This window comes from Equus caballus, chromosome 25 (assembly GCF_041296265.1).
Source record: "Equus caballus isolate H_3958 breed thoroughbred chromosome 25, TB-T2T, whole genome shotgun sequence".
Classification (NCBI taxonomy): domain Eukaryota; kingdom Metazoa; phylum Chordata; class Mammalia; order Perissodactyla; family Equidae; genus Equus; species Equus caballus.
Window position 1 is genome coordinate 24,977,574 of NC_091708.1, and position 16,473 is coordinate 24,994,046.

The following is a 16,473-nucleotide window of genomic DNA, read 5'->3' on the forward strand; positions in this document are numbered from 1 at the left end:
GGTGAGGGGACAACAAAATGTGGTGCATCCACATGATGCATGCATACTATTCAGCAGTTAAAGGAATGAAATGATGATACGTGATACACAGCATACTTCAAAGACATTATGCTAAGTGAAAAAAAGCCGGACCCCAAAGGCTATGTATTGTATGATTTCAATTGTGTGAATTTTGCAGAAAAGGCAAATTTATAGAGACAGGAAATATATCATTGGTTGCCTGGGGATGAGGAGAAAGTTCTAAAACTGGATTGTGGTGACGGTTCCACAGTTCTATAAATTTACTAAAAATTCTTGCAGCCTGTATTTACAATTAGTGAAAATCGGGGGAGAGGGAGAGAGGAGAAAGGGAGGGAGGGAGAGAGGGAGGAAGAAAGGCAGGAAGGAAGGAAGGAAAGAGGGAAAAGGAATGGGAGAGGATAGGAGAGGAAAGGAAAGAGAGAGGGAAGGAGGAAGAAAAGAAAAGAATGGAAACACAAAGAAATACTTTAAAAACAGAAAAACGTAAAACAATATGACAGACATAACACAAAAGTTTCAGACTAAGACAGTTAATGCAAAATAAGGAGAAAAGTTTAAAACAAAATGTGGGCAAAGATACATAAAGCAAACACACAAAGTCCTGGCAATATTCATAACAGAAAAGTGGAATCCAAGCCTTGAGCCTTCAATGGGACAAAGAGAATCATTTTACATGAATAAAAAGGTAAAAGATGCAGTGAGGAAATAGTCAAGCTTGTCACGTTCTAATTTTCTACATACACAATTGTAGCAATATGTTTGCAACTGTTCCTATCTGTCTATCACCAATGAAATGGACAATAAAGAAATTTATTAAAATATTGAATAATACATTTAATAAGCTTGACATGGTAGATACATTACATATGTATAAAATAGTTTCTTTTTAAATGTCCCAGAAACAGTTGCACAGAAACAGCCCAGCAAGAAAATCTCATTAAGTTCTGAAACAGAAAACTTTTTCAGATCATATTCTCTGACCACAAAGCCTAAGTAGACGCTAATAACAAAGCAACGGCACCAAGATAAAACCTCTGCTACAGAGGAAGGGAACTTTTGGAGTCTTTCCTCATGCCACATGTTTCTCTCCCCACTCTCTTCCTGCGTCAGGTGGCTTTATAACTGCTCTGCTCACTTCCTCCTCCTTTTCCAGTTCCGTGTGACTGGGGACTCCTGACGCCCAGGGGGTGAGTATCTGGGCACCTCTTATAGCCCAGCCAGCTCTCCCAGGGTGATGCCTGAATATTTGGTCCCAAGATTCAGAGCACAGCCTCTGTGAGGCTTGACCCTTAGTTCCGCGCTCCGCTCTAGCTTCTCCAGAGCCTCCGGAGAACATTGTTGTGAGCCGGCCAGCTATTACTAAAATGACGCTTTGACTCCCATTTGATTAGTGTTTCTTATAGATAGCTCTGCAGGAACCTCTGGGGAGAAGTAGAGTGGCTGAACGAAGATGATTTGTGCACTTCTGCAATCCCAGATGTAGATGTTACTGGCAAGTGTCACCAACACTTCCTCTTGATTTTTAATATCTACCAATTGGAAACTAGAAAAGACGTCTGCACTCCCAACGTTAAAATACTATTGCAAATGATGTATAAAATAGAACTTATAAAAATTAATGGGATGCATCCATTTAATAATGCTTTTATTACTAAACAAAAAATAATAATAATGTGTTAACATTTAATGACAGGGATTTAAATAAAATCCACCCTAAAGAAATCAAGAAGATCAAAATAATAAAGATAAAGGTGGAAACTAATTAATTAGGAAGCAAAATAGGATAGAATAGATAAGTAAACCCAAGAGCTGTTTCTTTGGGAAAACAAAAACAATTAAAGAGACAAATCTAATTAATAAACAAAAATAAGGCAACACAAATAATTACATTTATCCTGAGTTTAAAAAGGATTTAGTTACCGACACGAAGATTTAGAAATCATTAGCAAATACCCTAAACTGTTGTTTATGTAATGTTGTTTATGTGTAATGAATATAAAGATCTCAATGACATATACAATTGTCACTTCTGCCAAGCTCCCTACCGCCCATGGCACCCTCATTGCACCCCAAATCTTCATGCCTCGCTTCAGCAGCCCTGAAGCAGGAAAATTCCCTTAGAACAAAGCCGTTGGTCGACTCTTCAGGCTTGGCAGGGCTGTTTGACCCCTTTCTCTATCTAAAAACACAAAAAGTTCTGGTTATGCTGTAAACCTCAGGGCACAATGCCCATTCCTTTCAAGTAGTATTGACCTTGTTTCTATTGAGGCCCCACTGTAGCCCCACTGCAGCCCTGTAAGAACGCCTATCTGGAAAATAAGCTTGGAGAATGTGGAGACTAGAGGGCACGGAGCCCAATGTTTGACCTGGAAAACACTGAACTAAAGACTTTGTTACAGGAGAAAGCCAACTGGGGTGGGGGTGGGAGGGGGCGGGAGGATGGACTGGGTGGGGAGAGGATAATAAACGTTCCATGGAAGAAAGTTAGACAGCTTTGCATCAGGTTAATCAATTACATTTCTGATCTAGCTCCATCTTTTCTGTTTTAGTCGTATAACTTCTGATTTTATCTTTTCTGTAAACTGAAGATAACCACCTCTTAACTCACAGAAATATTAGAAGGAAGTAAGATAGCATATGTAGATATGGTCACATAAGAAACAAGAGCAACACCAGAATCTTTCTCAGTAGATGGATTTGGGGAACTTCTTCTGCTACAGCTTTCATGAAATGATTCTCACCTAGGCTCTGTGTCTTTATAGTCCAAATGTAAAAGTTTCAGAGAGTTACTGATTGGCCCAATTTAGGCCAAAAATGACTGTCTGGAATAATAAATTATGGCCAAGTGGGTCAAGCCAAGTAGTATGGACATGGCAAGTAGATGTCTTTCCCTGTGAGTCAGGAGCCATGGCCAGGAAGACTCCTTGAGAGCTGAGCAAGTGCTCTAAGAGATGTTACTATGAGAATATACACCACAGTGTGAAAACTCTTATCTCTGGGGGTGAGTTTGTGGATGCCTGCTTGTTTTGGTTTGTATCATTCAAGAATGGCTTAGTTGCAAGTGACAGAAACACAACTCTAACCATCTGAGGCAGAAAGTGGAAATTATCAAAAGGCTAACATAGATGCAGTGAGAGCAGGGTGCAACCGGTCTCAGGGACAGCCAGAAACAGAATCTTGGACAGCCTGCCAGGACCATCTCTCCCTTCCAGTTCTCTCTGAATGTCAGCTTACTTCCCTCTGGATTTCTCCACACAACAGGAAACATGGCTGCCAGAGGCCCCCCAGCCTTGCATTAACCTGTTTCACTACCAGACAGAGACTGATACGTACTCTGTCTGGTTCCAAATTTTAAAACCCCAAAGAAGATTGGCTTAACTTGGACAGGAATCTTTACTGCCTTGTTCTCTGTTGTATCTACACTACCTGGCACATGGCAAACCTTAATAAACATGTTACACAATAGTGGATGTGAGGGAAGTGGAGATGGCCTCGTGAAGGATGACTCCTGAGTTTGAGTGGCCAACTGGTAGGTGATCCCATTAACTCAACCAGGCTCCAGAAGGGTAACAGCAGACATGGAGGGCCCAGGAGCATGGCTTAGCAGTTAAGAATGTGAACACTAGAATTAGACTGTCTGGATCTGAATTCTAGCTCCATCACTGACCACCCGCGTGACGGTGTGACCGTGGGCAAGTTATTTCCACCTTCAAAGCTTCAGTTGTCCCAACTGTAAAAATGGAGATCATCTTAACACTCAGTTCATAGGGCTCACTGTGAAAATTAAATCAAATACACTGTATAAAGCGCTCGATAATCATTGACTACTATTATTATATTCTTCTTTCAACCACGCTGCATCATGCTTTCAAATTGACTTTCACTATCTTTGTGGTTAGAACAGATTTTTTTCTAATGATAGTGTAAGTTTCATGTTTCAACATTCCTGCCACTTAATGTCTGTTCTTCCAGTAAACAGAGCAAGGATATGTGCTTAATCAAACTTATCTCAATGGGGAGAAATAACTTCAGAGCCCCCAACTTTGCACGGTTTCATGTCATCACAGAGCCTGTGCTGTAAGAAGAGTTTGGAGGTGGCACAGGAATGCTCTTGGCAGGCTTCCAGGCAGCAATAGCTGGAAAATGAGGATAGCTATATTCAGGGAGTGCAAGTCCAGTCCAGTGGGGACAACTACCCAGTCGTGCTCACTCATGACTGCTGCCTCCCCTAGACATGGGGATATCCAAAAGGATTTGGCTTCTTCCTCCAAATCTTAAGGTTGAAACTCATCTTCCCCCTCTGCAGGTTTTTACATATTAGCTAAGGAATTGATTGGAACATATCCTTTCCCCGGGAGAATATGTACGTTTGAAAGCAGAAGCTTTTTATGTGATCTTTCTAATTTCTCTGTATATAAGGGCGATGGTTTTGAGGCCAGCCCCACCCTCCAGATAGGAGATGCTTTGAAGGTATAAGTGGAAATCGGAATAAGAAGGAAATTTGGGGGGTGTTTTTACTCTCTTTTTGTTAGAGTAGAATAAACCTTAATATTTTATATAAAGGTCCTAATTTTTATAACATCCTCAAATATGTTGGGGCAAATTATATTTTCCAAAAACGGCTGCACCAATGTAGCATATCCCAACCCACATGCTCTGGTTAGAGAAATGTACAAATAACACATTTCAGTCAAAAGATGCTGATTGCATCCCAGTAACTATTGATCTCTGAGTCGTGACTCAAAATTCAGACCATAGCGCTTCACTTAAAGTCACGTTATCCTCTATTGTACGTTAGTGTGACGTTAAAAGCCCAGGATGTAGAATTAAATTTCCTGGTTTGATTTGTCGTTTACCACTAATTATATGACCTTGGATGAGTGACTTAACGTTTGTATGCCTCCGTTTCTTTATTTGTACGATGGGGATAATAATTGTTCCTAATTCACAGAGCTGTTGCTAATGAGTTAATACACATAAATAAATAACTTAGAATAGTTCCGAAGATGTATCATATGCTTAATGTGTGCTACCTGATGTTATTCTGGGTGTTCTTGTTCAAGGGCTGATTTCGAAGGAAGGAAAGGAAGGAATAGAGAAATATTATAATCCAAGTATCAAGTTTACTCTCTTTATTCAGATTATTAAGTGAAGGCAGGAGACCATCTGTTGACTCACTCTGCTGCTCTCTGCTCTGCTGGAAATTTCTTGGGCAACCATGTCCTAATACGCTGTGGCAGGACTGAGGCTGCCCCTGGAGGGACCTGGCCTGATCCCCATATTTCCTGGAAGCTGAAGTTTGGGAGTAGATATGCATGTGTTGGGGGGAAGACGGGGAGGAGAGATCAGGACGCTGCGGGGAAAGCTAACCCTAAGGAGAGAAAGGACAGAATTCAGCATATTAACTGCTCCAGGGACAAACCACATATTGTATCATTTCTTCCAAGTCTGGGCCCCACCGACCCTCAGTCTTGACCCAAGAGGGAAGACAACACTGGGCAAAGCCTGGAGAGTAACTTGCGGCGGTGGGGGCCCAGGCTGAGGATGCTGGGCCAGGAGTAAGCTTTGGAAAAGCGGAGGAAAAAGACAAAATGGGCTTCATAATCCTGCAACTTTCCTGCTTCACTCAGTGAGGGGAGGCAGAGGCGTTTCCAGGGGAATCCCGTATTCTTAAGGACTTACCACGTTTATCCCACCCCTTCCACTCCAAGTGCCACAATGTATGAAGACGGTCTCACGGTCAAATCCTCAGTCTGGATTTAGTGCTAAAACTGAAATACGTGTGGCGGGTGGGGGGGGGGGGGTGGCGAGTGGAGGCAGGGAAGGGGAAAAAATATAATTTCTTGAGTCCCTACTAAAAGTGAGGAAAAGAGCTCAGTCCTTTTCCACGATCTCGTGTAGCCCTCAAAAATGACCCTGAGTTCAATACTTTTACTTATTTCCAGGTAAAATGGGAAACTGAAGTCTGGTGTTAGAACTGGAGTTTGAGTCCAGCGCCGGTTCCAAGGCTCATGCTCTTCCGAGTACACCACGCAGACCCCCACAGTGAGAAATACAAGTGTCGATCTTCATAAATCCAATCATCCCCCTAACCACCGGCCAGAAAGAAGAGGGAAAGTAGGACAGCAGATGCCAACGCAGGACTTGAGATTCACAACAACAGGATATGGTGAGCGCGGCAGAGTTCTCTGGTTATCTTGCTGCCAGTCACCTACTCTCGTCCTGCCTGTTTACAAGTCAGGAAATGAAGCAGGGATGACGCGCATGAGGGGGAAATTGACAAGCAAGCAAATTCTAGAAGTTTCACTCAGCAGTATGGCTCTCTCGCATTTTGTTACCAGCAGGATAGAGAAAATGTCAAGGCTGCAGCCAAGACGAGTGTGTAGCCCACGTCCCCTGGGGCCACACCAGACTGCAGGGACAGTAAGAGAAATGCAGTCACGGATGCTGGCTCAGCAACTGCAAGCAGAACCACTGGGCCACCAGCAGCTCCCTCCTGCAGCCAATCCCTCTCTCTCTGATTGAAGGGCTCACAAAGGCTCACGGACCCAGTAGGATTGAGTAGACTTTGGAGGTAGACAGACCTGGTTCAAATCCTGCTTCCACCGTGTCCCCTCATACGGTCATTGTGAGAAGCACAATAAGACAACATCTGTGAGGGACCAGCACAGGGCAGCAGTCATTCACATCACTTGTCAAGGGCAATTCTAGACTTCTTCAAGTGGTTACAGGGTCCAGCCAGGTCAAGGCCCTAAATATTTCAAATCAGCCTCCTTCCCCAGCCTCAGTTCAGACTGCCAGAACGCTCCACCCAAACATCAAATCTGACTTCATCATAGTCACAGAAACAAAGATTTGAAAGGGAACAACAGTGTACAATTCAGCTTTAAACCTATATCCTACTATCACACCACATGCCTATAGTGCACTGTTAATTGGAATAGCACATTCTATACACTATCTTAGGGGAAGGTATGGTTTTCAATGGTTTTGCTGGGAAGAGTCATTTCCATTCAGCGTTCCTTATCTATTTGTTACAGCTGACCTTGGATGCATCCCTGGTCTATGTGTGTTGGTTCAGTGGCGGTAGTTCCTATTCTGGGGCAAACCCCAGACGTATTTTTTTTCTACCATTGGTGACATTTAGTACATTCACTATGTTGTGCAACCATCCCCACTGTCTAGTTGCGAAATATTTTTATCACCTCAAAAGGAAACCTCATACCCATTGAGCAGTCACTCCCTGTTCTACCCTTCCCCTAGACTCTGGCCGTCACTAATCTGCTTTCTGTCTCTATGGATTTGCCCGTTCTGGATATTTCGTATAAATGAAATCATACAGATAATGTATCTTTAAGAGCTAGGGCTAATTCATCTGACTGAGAGCTCCTGGTCTGGGAGGTTCAGGCCAATCAAGGATCCCCAGGCTGACTGGCCCTATCACAGTCCAGCCCACCTTGACTGCCCCCAGTGGCTTTCTCAGATGAGGAAAGATATTTGATTGGGCTGCTTCTTCAGTGATCCTAGGGGGTGAAACCCCAGTTTCTCTCTTTCCTAGGCCTATCCTCACCCAACCTGGCCTTACACATCAAAGCCAACAGCTCTAACACTGCAGTGGGGCCATTCTACTATAAGGAGTGAGCTCTCTAATGGCGTCTAAAGCCAAGCAAGTAGATGCAATTTCTTGAGGAATGAGAATGGGATGAGAACAGGCTCTAGGAGAGAGCTTCGAGAAGAGACTGGATAGAGGAGTCGTTGATAAAGACGACCAAGATAAAGTGGTCAGAGACGTAAGGAAAAACCTGGGATTGTGAGATGTCACAGAGGCCAAAGGAAAACATGTTTCAAGACGAAGAGAGGAGTCAATGGAGATCAAATAAGCTGAGACTGAATAAGCAGTCCTCAAAAGAATGGTTCTGCTAGCACAACTCGACAAGAAAAAACAAGTGACCCAATCAAAAAATGGGCAGCGGATATGAACAGACATTTTTCCAGAGAAGATATACAGGTGGCCAATAGACAGACAAAAAGATGTTCAATGTCACTAATCACTAAGGAAATGCAAATCGAAACTATAGTGAGATATCACCTTGTATCCGTTAGAATGGCTACAATTACCAAGACAAAAAATAACAAATGTTGGAGAGGATGTGGAGAAAAGGGAACCCTCACACACTGCTGCTGGGAATGCAAACTGGTGCAGCCATTGTGGAAAACAGTATGGAGATTTCTCAAAAAATTAAAAATAGAAATACCATATCACCCAGCTATTCCACCACTGAGTATTTTTCCAAAGAACTTGAAATCAACAATTCAAAGAGACTTAGGCATCTCTGTGTTCATTGCAGCATTATGCACAATGGCCAAGATGTGGAGGCAACCTAAGTGCCCATCAACTGATGAATGGGAAAAGAAGATGTCATTTATATACACAATGGAATACTACTCAGCCATAAAAAAGACAAAATCGTCCCATTGGCAACAACCTGGGTGGACCTTGAGGGTATCAGGTTAAGTGAGATAAGCCAGACAGAGAAAGACAAACACTGTATGATTTCACTTATATGTGGAAGATAAACAAATACTTGGACAAAGAGATCAGAATAGTGGCTACCAGAGGAGAAGGGGGTTGGGGCTGGGCATAAGGAGTAAAGGGGCACGTATATACGGTGACAGATAAATAACAACGTACAACTGAAATTTCCCAATGTTATAGACTATTATGACCTCAATTAAAAGAAAAAAAAAAGAGTAGCTCTGGTAGTGAGACACCTCTGCTGGAAACCAGATTGCTGCGGGTTGCAGGTGGAATGGAGATGACGGGGTGGAGACAGCGAGGGTAATCAATACCCTCAGGAAGTTTGGCTGTAAAGGAGAGACGAGAAAGTGGGTTGTATCTAAAGAGGAGCATAGGGGTCTGAGGAGGTTGTTTGGGGTTTTTTTTGTTTTTGTTTTGGGCCATGAAAGAAAAGAGCATGTTTTAATGTTGATAGGAGTCTCCCAGTAACGGAGAGATTTAAGATGCAAGAGAGAGGAAGACCACATATTGGTCATCCACATACTGGGGTCCCTCAGAAGGCAAAGGATGGAGCCAGGACAAAGATCCTCTGAGAGCAGATCTGCCCCAGCCATGAAAATCCGGGGAGAAAACCCAGGCCCACAGTCTGTCGAACATATCTGGGAGCCGGGAGATCCCTGGCAGTGACTGTGGGGGAGCAGAAAATGGCAGAGGGAAGGCTCCTCCCCAGACTGGCCTGTCTTCACATCAAAGTGACTTCTCATAGTGGTCTAAGACAAGTAGTTGGTTCAGAGCCAGCCTGGCTCCTGTCAACACACCTCCCTCAGGGACTCCCTCACAGCTGTCCCAGAGGCAGACAAAGCCTCTATTTGAGAGTCTTTCATTGTGTAAAGGGACAATAATGAGTGGAAAGATGGATTAGCACAAGAGACAGAAAACAGAATTCCTGGCTCCCAAACTCTGATTCCCAATCCCTCAGACAGAGCAGGCTCTGAGAGGTGGACCAACTGAGGGGACAAAGGAAGTGATCAGAGTAAGTGCACAAAGTGTGTTTCACAGGAAGAAGTACAAACAATATTTTGACTCTTTAAAATAAGTGGATCTGGAGGATTTCGAATGATTAATTATCCTGTCTCTGCAGGATGTACATCCTGACATTGGTTTGGCCTATCCGGGATAGTTGGCCCCATTTCTAATGAGATGACACAAAAGCCAGGGCCAAGCAGGAGCAGAGAGGGAATTGTCACTTCCCCTCTTGCAAAATCACATTCTTACCCAGGGCACTGGTGACTGGGTGCCCGAGGCTGGAGCACTCAGAAAGGGCTGGGGAGTGGACTGCGTGCCAGCCTGCAGCATCGGCTGAAGCTTTTGCGAGCTCTGCTCAGCCTCCTCTGCTTGGAGCCTCCGCAGGCCTCCACCTCACCTTGGCCTTCACAGTCCTGCCTGATCCAGTTCAAGCTCTCCCCTCCTCTCCTCTTCGGTGTTCCCACCGCAGCTACGGTCCAGTGATTATGATATGATTATGAGCATCAAAGTAGCGGGCAGGGGAATACTATTGATTCTCAGGACATGTCACACCCTCATGAGTAGGAGAAAATGTTGGGGCAAAGTGCTTGTTTCCAAAGACAGGGCCTTATCTCACCCCAGTGTGATTGCCCCAGGTATGAGTTTCGGAGATTTTGCATTGCTCCAGGCTCTGGGTGGGACGGCAAAAGGTACTGAGGAGACCGATTCTGGAAAAAGCAGTCTCAGGGCATTATCTCCCTTAATCCTCACATCCCTGGGGGCGCAGAGAATATTCCGGGAATTTTTCAGATGATGAAACTGAGGCCCAAAGACATCAATGCTACCGTGGCCATACGACTAGTGGAGGAGCCGGAATTGAAACCCGAGTCATGCTGATTCTTGTCTGGTATGGCTTAGCTGCCTAAGACTCAGTCCCACCACTCAAGAAACTCACAAGAGAGGATGTAATGGACAGCATGGTGACCATAGCCGATAATACTGCATTGTGTAATTGAAATTAGCTAAGAGAGTAGCTTTTAAGAATTCTCACCAAAATAAGTAAATAACTATGGGAGGTTCTGGACGTGTTAATTAACTTGATGGTAAGAGTCTTTTCCCAATGTATACGAATATCAAATCATCATGTTGTCCACTTTAAATATCTTACAATTTTAGGGGCCGGCTCCGTGGCCAAGTGGTTAAGTTCGCGCGCTCCGCTGCGGCGGCCCAGGGTTCGGATCCTGGGTGCGGACATGGCACCGCTCGTCAGGCCACGTTGAGGCAGTGTCCCACATCCCACAACTAGAAGGACCTGCAACTAAGATATACAACCATGTACTGGGGGGGTTTTGGAAATAAAGCAGAAAAAAAAAAAAAAAAAGATTGGCAACAGTTGTTAGCCCAGGTGCCAATCCTTAAATATCTTACAATTTTATTTGTCAATTATACCTCAATAAAGCTCAGGGGGGGGGAAAAGAAACTCCCAAGAAATTTACACAAATTATCATAAGGTGATTATGTTCGTTAGAGTCCAGTGGGAGTTTAGAGGATGGAGAAATCACATCAGAACTTTTTAACGTGGGAGAAGTGGTCCAACTGTGCAAGGAAAACCAGTCAGGATATTTGAAAGCAAGTTTGTTCTGAAAAATCTTGTTAGGTGGATCTGCAAGTTGAGAAAACAAATAAGACTTCCAGGTTGGAGAAGGTATGATAACTTTTAAAGATTTTATTTTTCCTTTTTCTCCCAAAGCCCCCTGGTACATAGTTGCGTATTTTTAGTTGTGGGTCCCTCTAGTTGTGGCATGTGGGATGCTGCCTCAGCATGGCCTGACGGGCGGTGCCATGTCCGCACCCAGGATTCAAACTGGCAAAACCCTGGGCCACCGAAGCAGAGGGGGTGGATCTTAACCACTCGGCCACGGGGCCAGCCCCCGGGGGTGACAACTTTTAAGATGGACCTTGTGGTAGGATTTGGATACGTGGAGATGGAGGAGACATATGGGTATTAACTCCAAAACAGGACCAGTAACACGACAGCCAGGAAGGCCTATGAAATAAAGCATGATGGGAATGAATTTGTAACACAAACCTGAATGCACAAGAAAGAATGCATTGCTTTACTTACTTTACATAAAATTAGGGTGGGTGTGACGTGGAGCCCCCATCCCATTCACTTGGTGGGAAATTTAATTTCAGATTGAAAGTGTTTTCTTCTCTCCCCACCTCCCATTCCCATCCCCACTCTTAGAGCTGGTGACCAGGAGGCATTTCTGGCCATCAGTGTACATTAGGGGCCAGCAAACTTTTCCTGCAAAGGATCAGATAGTAAATATTTTAGCGTTTGAGGGCCAGAGAAGTCTCTGTCACAACTACTCAACTCTACCATTGTTGCTTGAAAGCAGCCATAGACCATAAGTAAATGAATGAGCTTGGCTATGTTCCAATAAGACTTTACTTATGGACACTGAAATTTGAATTTCACATCATAAAATATTATTCTTCTTATGACTTTTATTCAAAATTTAAAAATGTAAAAACCATTCTTAGCTCACAGGTCATACAAAAACAGGTGGCAGACCAGATTTGACCTATGAGCAAACTCTTATCTACATGGTTTCCATCAAGATGGCTGTAGGCCAAGCTTCCATGGGTCTCTGAAGCTGGCTGGCCCTGTTGCCCCGTGAAAACCTTTGTCAGGGTTGAGAGTCTCAGTAGCCAGAGTCCAGGAAGATCCTTCCTATATTGCACATGGAATTGTTGTCTCTGGATGTCTTGCCATCTTCCTGAGATTCTGTGAGGGATGAACCACAGAGCCCCAGACATCCATTCCTTCCCTTGGGGAAAAATCTTCATTCTTTCCCTACCAGGGACTCCACTCCTCAAAGCCACTCTACAGCTCCCTTCCCTAGCATAGTACGCTCAACTCCCTCAGGACAAAGGGAAAAGTCAGGAAGGGAGATGGTCTGCAGATGACTTCTTCTTTGGCCCTGCAGCAAAGGAGCACATAGACTTGGCTACCTGCTGGAATGCTGAGTAACATACAAAGAAAACAGGCAAATACCTCAATAAATTATCCCGCCTAGGACCAGAGCTTTCTAGCCAGGGAGCAAGTTCAGGCCTCAACATTCCAAGCTTAAGAGATCAGGCTGTTCCCCACACCTCAACGGATGCTGGTCCTGGGTGTCCTCAGAAAACCTCTGAAGGGGGGCAGGATCCTGGTGATGAAGAGGGGAAGCATGCGATTCGGCCTTCCCCAGGACACCAAGCTCCACCGATGGTGACTCATGGTCTTGGCTTGTAAGCAACTTTGCTAATCACTTTGACCACCGCTGGTCCCTACCAGCTGCCGCTGCGGGAGGACCCCTAACATATCTGTGGTACCAAGAACACCTATCAGCTGATTTCCACTTTCCCCACAGAAGCCTGTTTGGCTTCTGCTTTGAGTGAATTGCTGAAGCTCTGTGGAACTTTAGCCATAATTCTAAGAATGGAAGGTCGAATGTCACTTCAGTCATGGAATTACCTCCAAGCCCCCAGCCTAAAGAGGCCTCTTCCTGCCTTGATCTCAAAGCACACACTCAGCAGTGCCTGCAATTTGTGTCATTATTGGCCTATCTCAGGCCCCTGTGGCAAGAGGATTGGCTTCAAGCATGGTTCCGGCAGCCACCTGCTCCTCACTAGGATGGCCAGGCTTACTGGAAAAGAATGTTCTCTATGCAAAGCAATTTGAGGTAAGAAAAGTTATCCTTGGAGGGTGGGGATTGGCCAGACACTCAAGCCTGGGAAAGGCAATTTGTGCTGGGAAATCGCTTTTGTAAAGAGCCCGCAAGAGGCCGTCTACCGCCCAGACTTGAACGTTATTCTCTCAAGTGGAAAACAGAAACCATTGTCCAGGCTGATATCTTGCTCCTTATCTGTGCACCCATCAACCTTTGTCAACAAGATCATTTTGATCATTGTGATCATGGCGTGCCCACACACATCACACGGGAAAGACTCAATGACAAAGCTTTGTTATATGGATGAATAAATGAAACTCACTCTCAGGAGTTTAGCCAGCATTTGCCTAGTTTTCTCCACACTCTAGCAAAAGGATATTTATAAAATAGCCCTATCCTTCCACAGGTCTGTATAAAGCCCCCTGGCTTAATTGACTTGACATTTTTTTTAACTTGATGCAAGGATTCCTAAGCAAATGGCTGCCACATATCTGCTGTCTAGATAGGAAGAGGGGGAAAGGAGAGGCAACAGCCCCAATTGTACCCGTTATCAGCACAGTAAAAGCTTTCTCAGAAAGCCCCCTGGTGGACTTCACTTCAGCCTAAATGACTAGAACTGTATCCTATGTCCACCCTGGACAATGAAGGACGTTAAGAACTTGAGTTTTCAGCTTCTCCAGCCTCTGGTGAAGAGGAAAAGGAGGATTTGGACAGGTATAAGTGGAGTCACCCTGAAATTCTGCCACGAATAGCTATACATTTTGAAAAATAAAAGCACTAAAGGGGAAATTATCTCTGTTCTCTACTAAAATATATTATAAAACCACAGGAATAAAAGCAGAGTGATACACACTAGATTTGACAGAGATCCACAGACAAGAAGAAATAGCCCAGAAACAGATCCTAGAATACGTAACTCAATATATGGTTTTTTTTTAAAATTAAAGAATTTGCTGACCCCTGGGCTAAATGATGGAGCACTCTTGCTGCTTAGGGAATCTGAGAGACTGAGTCAGCATTGGCTCTTGTTGGAGGGGAAAATTAACCCAGAAGAGTAGAACTCACCATCTACCCCGTTGATAGGCCAGCCCCCCCTTCTCCCTTTGAAGCTGGTGAAGTGTGAGCAGTGCCCGCACTAATATCCAGGTGATGTTAAAGTTGCATTTTGAAGATCCTGGGGACAGTGACTTCTGTCTCACCTGGAGCAAGGTTGAGCTTTCCAAGAAAACTGAAATGGGAACTAGGAACTGAGGGGACTTCAGAGTGGGCTGTAGAAGGACATGGGAAGAAAAGCTCTCTAAGGAAAAGAGGGCTCTGCATGGACCATCTTCTTTCTGGAGGTAGTAAGGACTTGCCCCCTTCGCTGTATAAGAGGAATGAGTCAGCTGAAGAAAATCTCTGTTTCTGCTTTGTGATGGTACATTTACTCTTTATTAACAGATCTGAGAGGATCCCACTGTGGGCCACCAGGTGCTTGGTCCTTGGGAAAATTGTGAGCAGAATGTTCCCGAGGAAGAGAGAGAAACAATTGTTATGCCGCTTGGTGGGCTCTGGCAGAAATGATCCTGAAAGTTCATCAGTCCCTTTTCACAGGTGGTGGTGATGATGATGATAGAACTAATAATAGCAGCTAACATTTAATGATCATTTAGTATCAGCCAGGAGTATGGATTATGTAATTTCCTCCTCAAAACCACCCTTTGGAATTCTGCTATTGCCATCCCTATTTTTTTTTTTTTTTTCAGGTTGGGAAGTTAACTATGTTAAGTTAATCATCTGAGGCCACTCAACTAGGAAGTGATGAAGTCAGGATGCAAACCTTGGTGGAGAGGCCCCACTGCTGGCAGTGAGAGACCTGAGACCCACAGCAGGAGAGATGGTCCCTGGAACAAGAGAGCATGAGGCCAAATATCCTAATTTCCTGCCTCCCTTGGTCCCATAGGTTAATAAGAAACACGTGCATTGTGTAAAAATGAAGCCCGCCACTAAATATAGGCTACACCCAGAATTACAGGGTTTCAAGTGCTCTGTCAAGAACAGGCGGATCAGATATTTTCTAGATTCCTCATATTCAATAAAGAAAGCAACTTCCCCTACTTAAATCCCATCATTGACAAATAGAGAATTATAGCTTAAAGAATGGTTTAAAAAATCTTAGAGGAAATCATAAGTAGAATTCAAAACGTGACCTGTAACATTCAAAACCTTGAAAAACACAAAAATGACACAGAATAGTGAGAAGACGAACAAAGAAATATGAAGCAAATGCACTTTATGAAAGTGGAGACTGCAACTGTAGTTATTACTCTAGATAAAGCAGAATTCAAGAAAATAGAACTAAATTGATAAAGGCACATACTTTATAACTTATAACAGCCGTTATCTTTTATTTATCAGATAACATGACATCAACACACAAAAGTAAAAACTACTGAAAACTAAGGCGAAAAATGACAAAAATATAATAAAAATGAGAGATTTAAAAATATTTCTATGACTATTTGACAAATCAAACGTGCAATAAAAGAAAAAGAAGCAAGGAAAAGAGAAAGTGAATAATAAATAGTAAGATGAGCGTCAATTCAGAAGAGCATGTTGTCTGCAAGATCTGTTTCTGGGCCCAGCCCCCTAAGGTTGAGTGACAGATTGCATGTCTCTCCCCTCTGACACGAAAGACAAGCAGGGCTGCCAGAAAGATCCTTGTGCAAATATGCTTACATACCCGTGTCCTTCTTTCTCAGCGGTGGATTACCAAATGTGAGATTTCAAGGCCAGGGGTAAATATGTTTTTAGTTTCAGTGGAAATAGCTGGATCGCATTCCTAAAGACTGCAGCAATTCACATTCCTACCACATCATCAATGCGCTTTTATGTTTTGCTAATCTAAGCGAAAAATAATATCTCACAATTGCTTTAGTTTGTATCCCTCTGTCTTCCACATTTATTGGTCATTTGCATGTCTTTTGCTATCGAGTATCTATTTATGTCATCAGCCATTTAAAATTTGGCTTCTTCGGTTTTTTTCTGTCAATTTGTAGGAGCTCTTTGTATATTGCAACATTAAATCTCTATCATATGGATTACTAATATTTTTCCCAACCTGTCATTTGCCTTTTGACTTGGATTTTGGTGTTTTTCAATATAAAAAAATTTCTTTAATGTAGCCGCTGATATCTATATTTCCCTTTATAAATCTGGGTTTTCTGATTT

The 16,473-nt window shown here is 43.6% G+C and overlaps 1 protein-coding gene and 1 long non-coding RNA gene across 3 annotated transcripts in view; one reads left to right on the plus strand and one right to left on the minus strand.

Annotated features, from left to right (window-relative positions):
- The window catches only part of SUSD1 (sushi domain containing 1), a 183,105-nt gene that overhangs the window by 21,189 nt on the left and 145,443 nt on the right, over positions 1 to 16,473 (minus strand). The window lies entirely within an intron of this gene.
- On the plus strand, positions 1,102 to 7,438 carry LOC138920692 (uncharacterized). The gene is made up of 2 exons (XR_011432344.1): positions 1,102 to 1,208; positions 5,967 to 7,438. It is a non-coding gene; the product is annotated as an uncharacterized lncRNA (long non-coding RNA).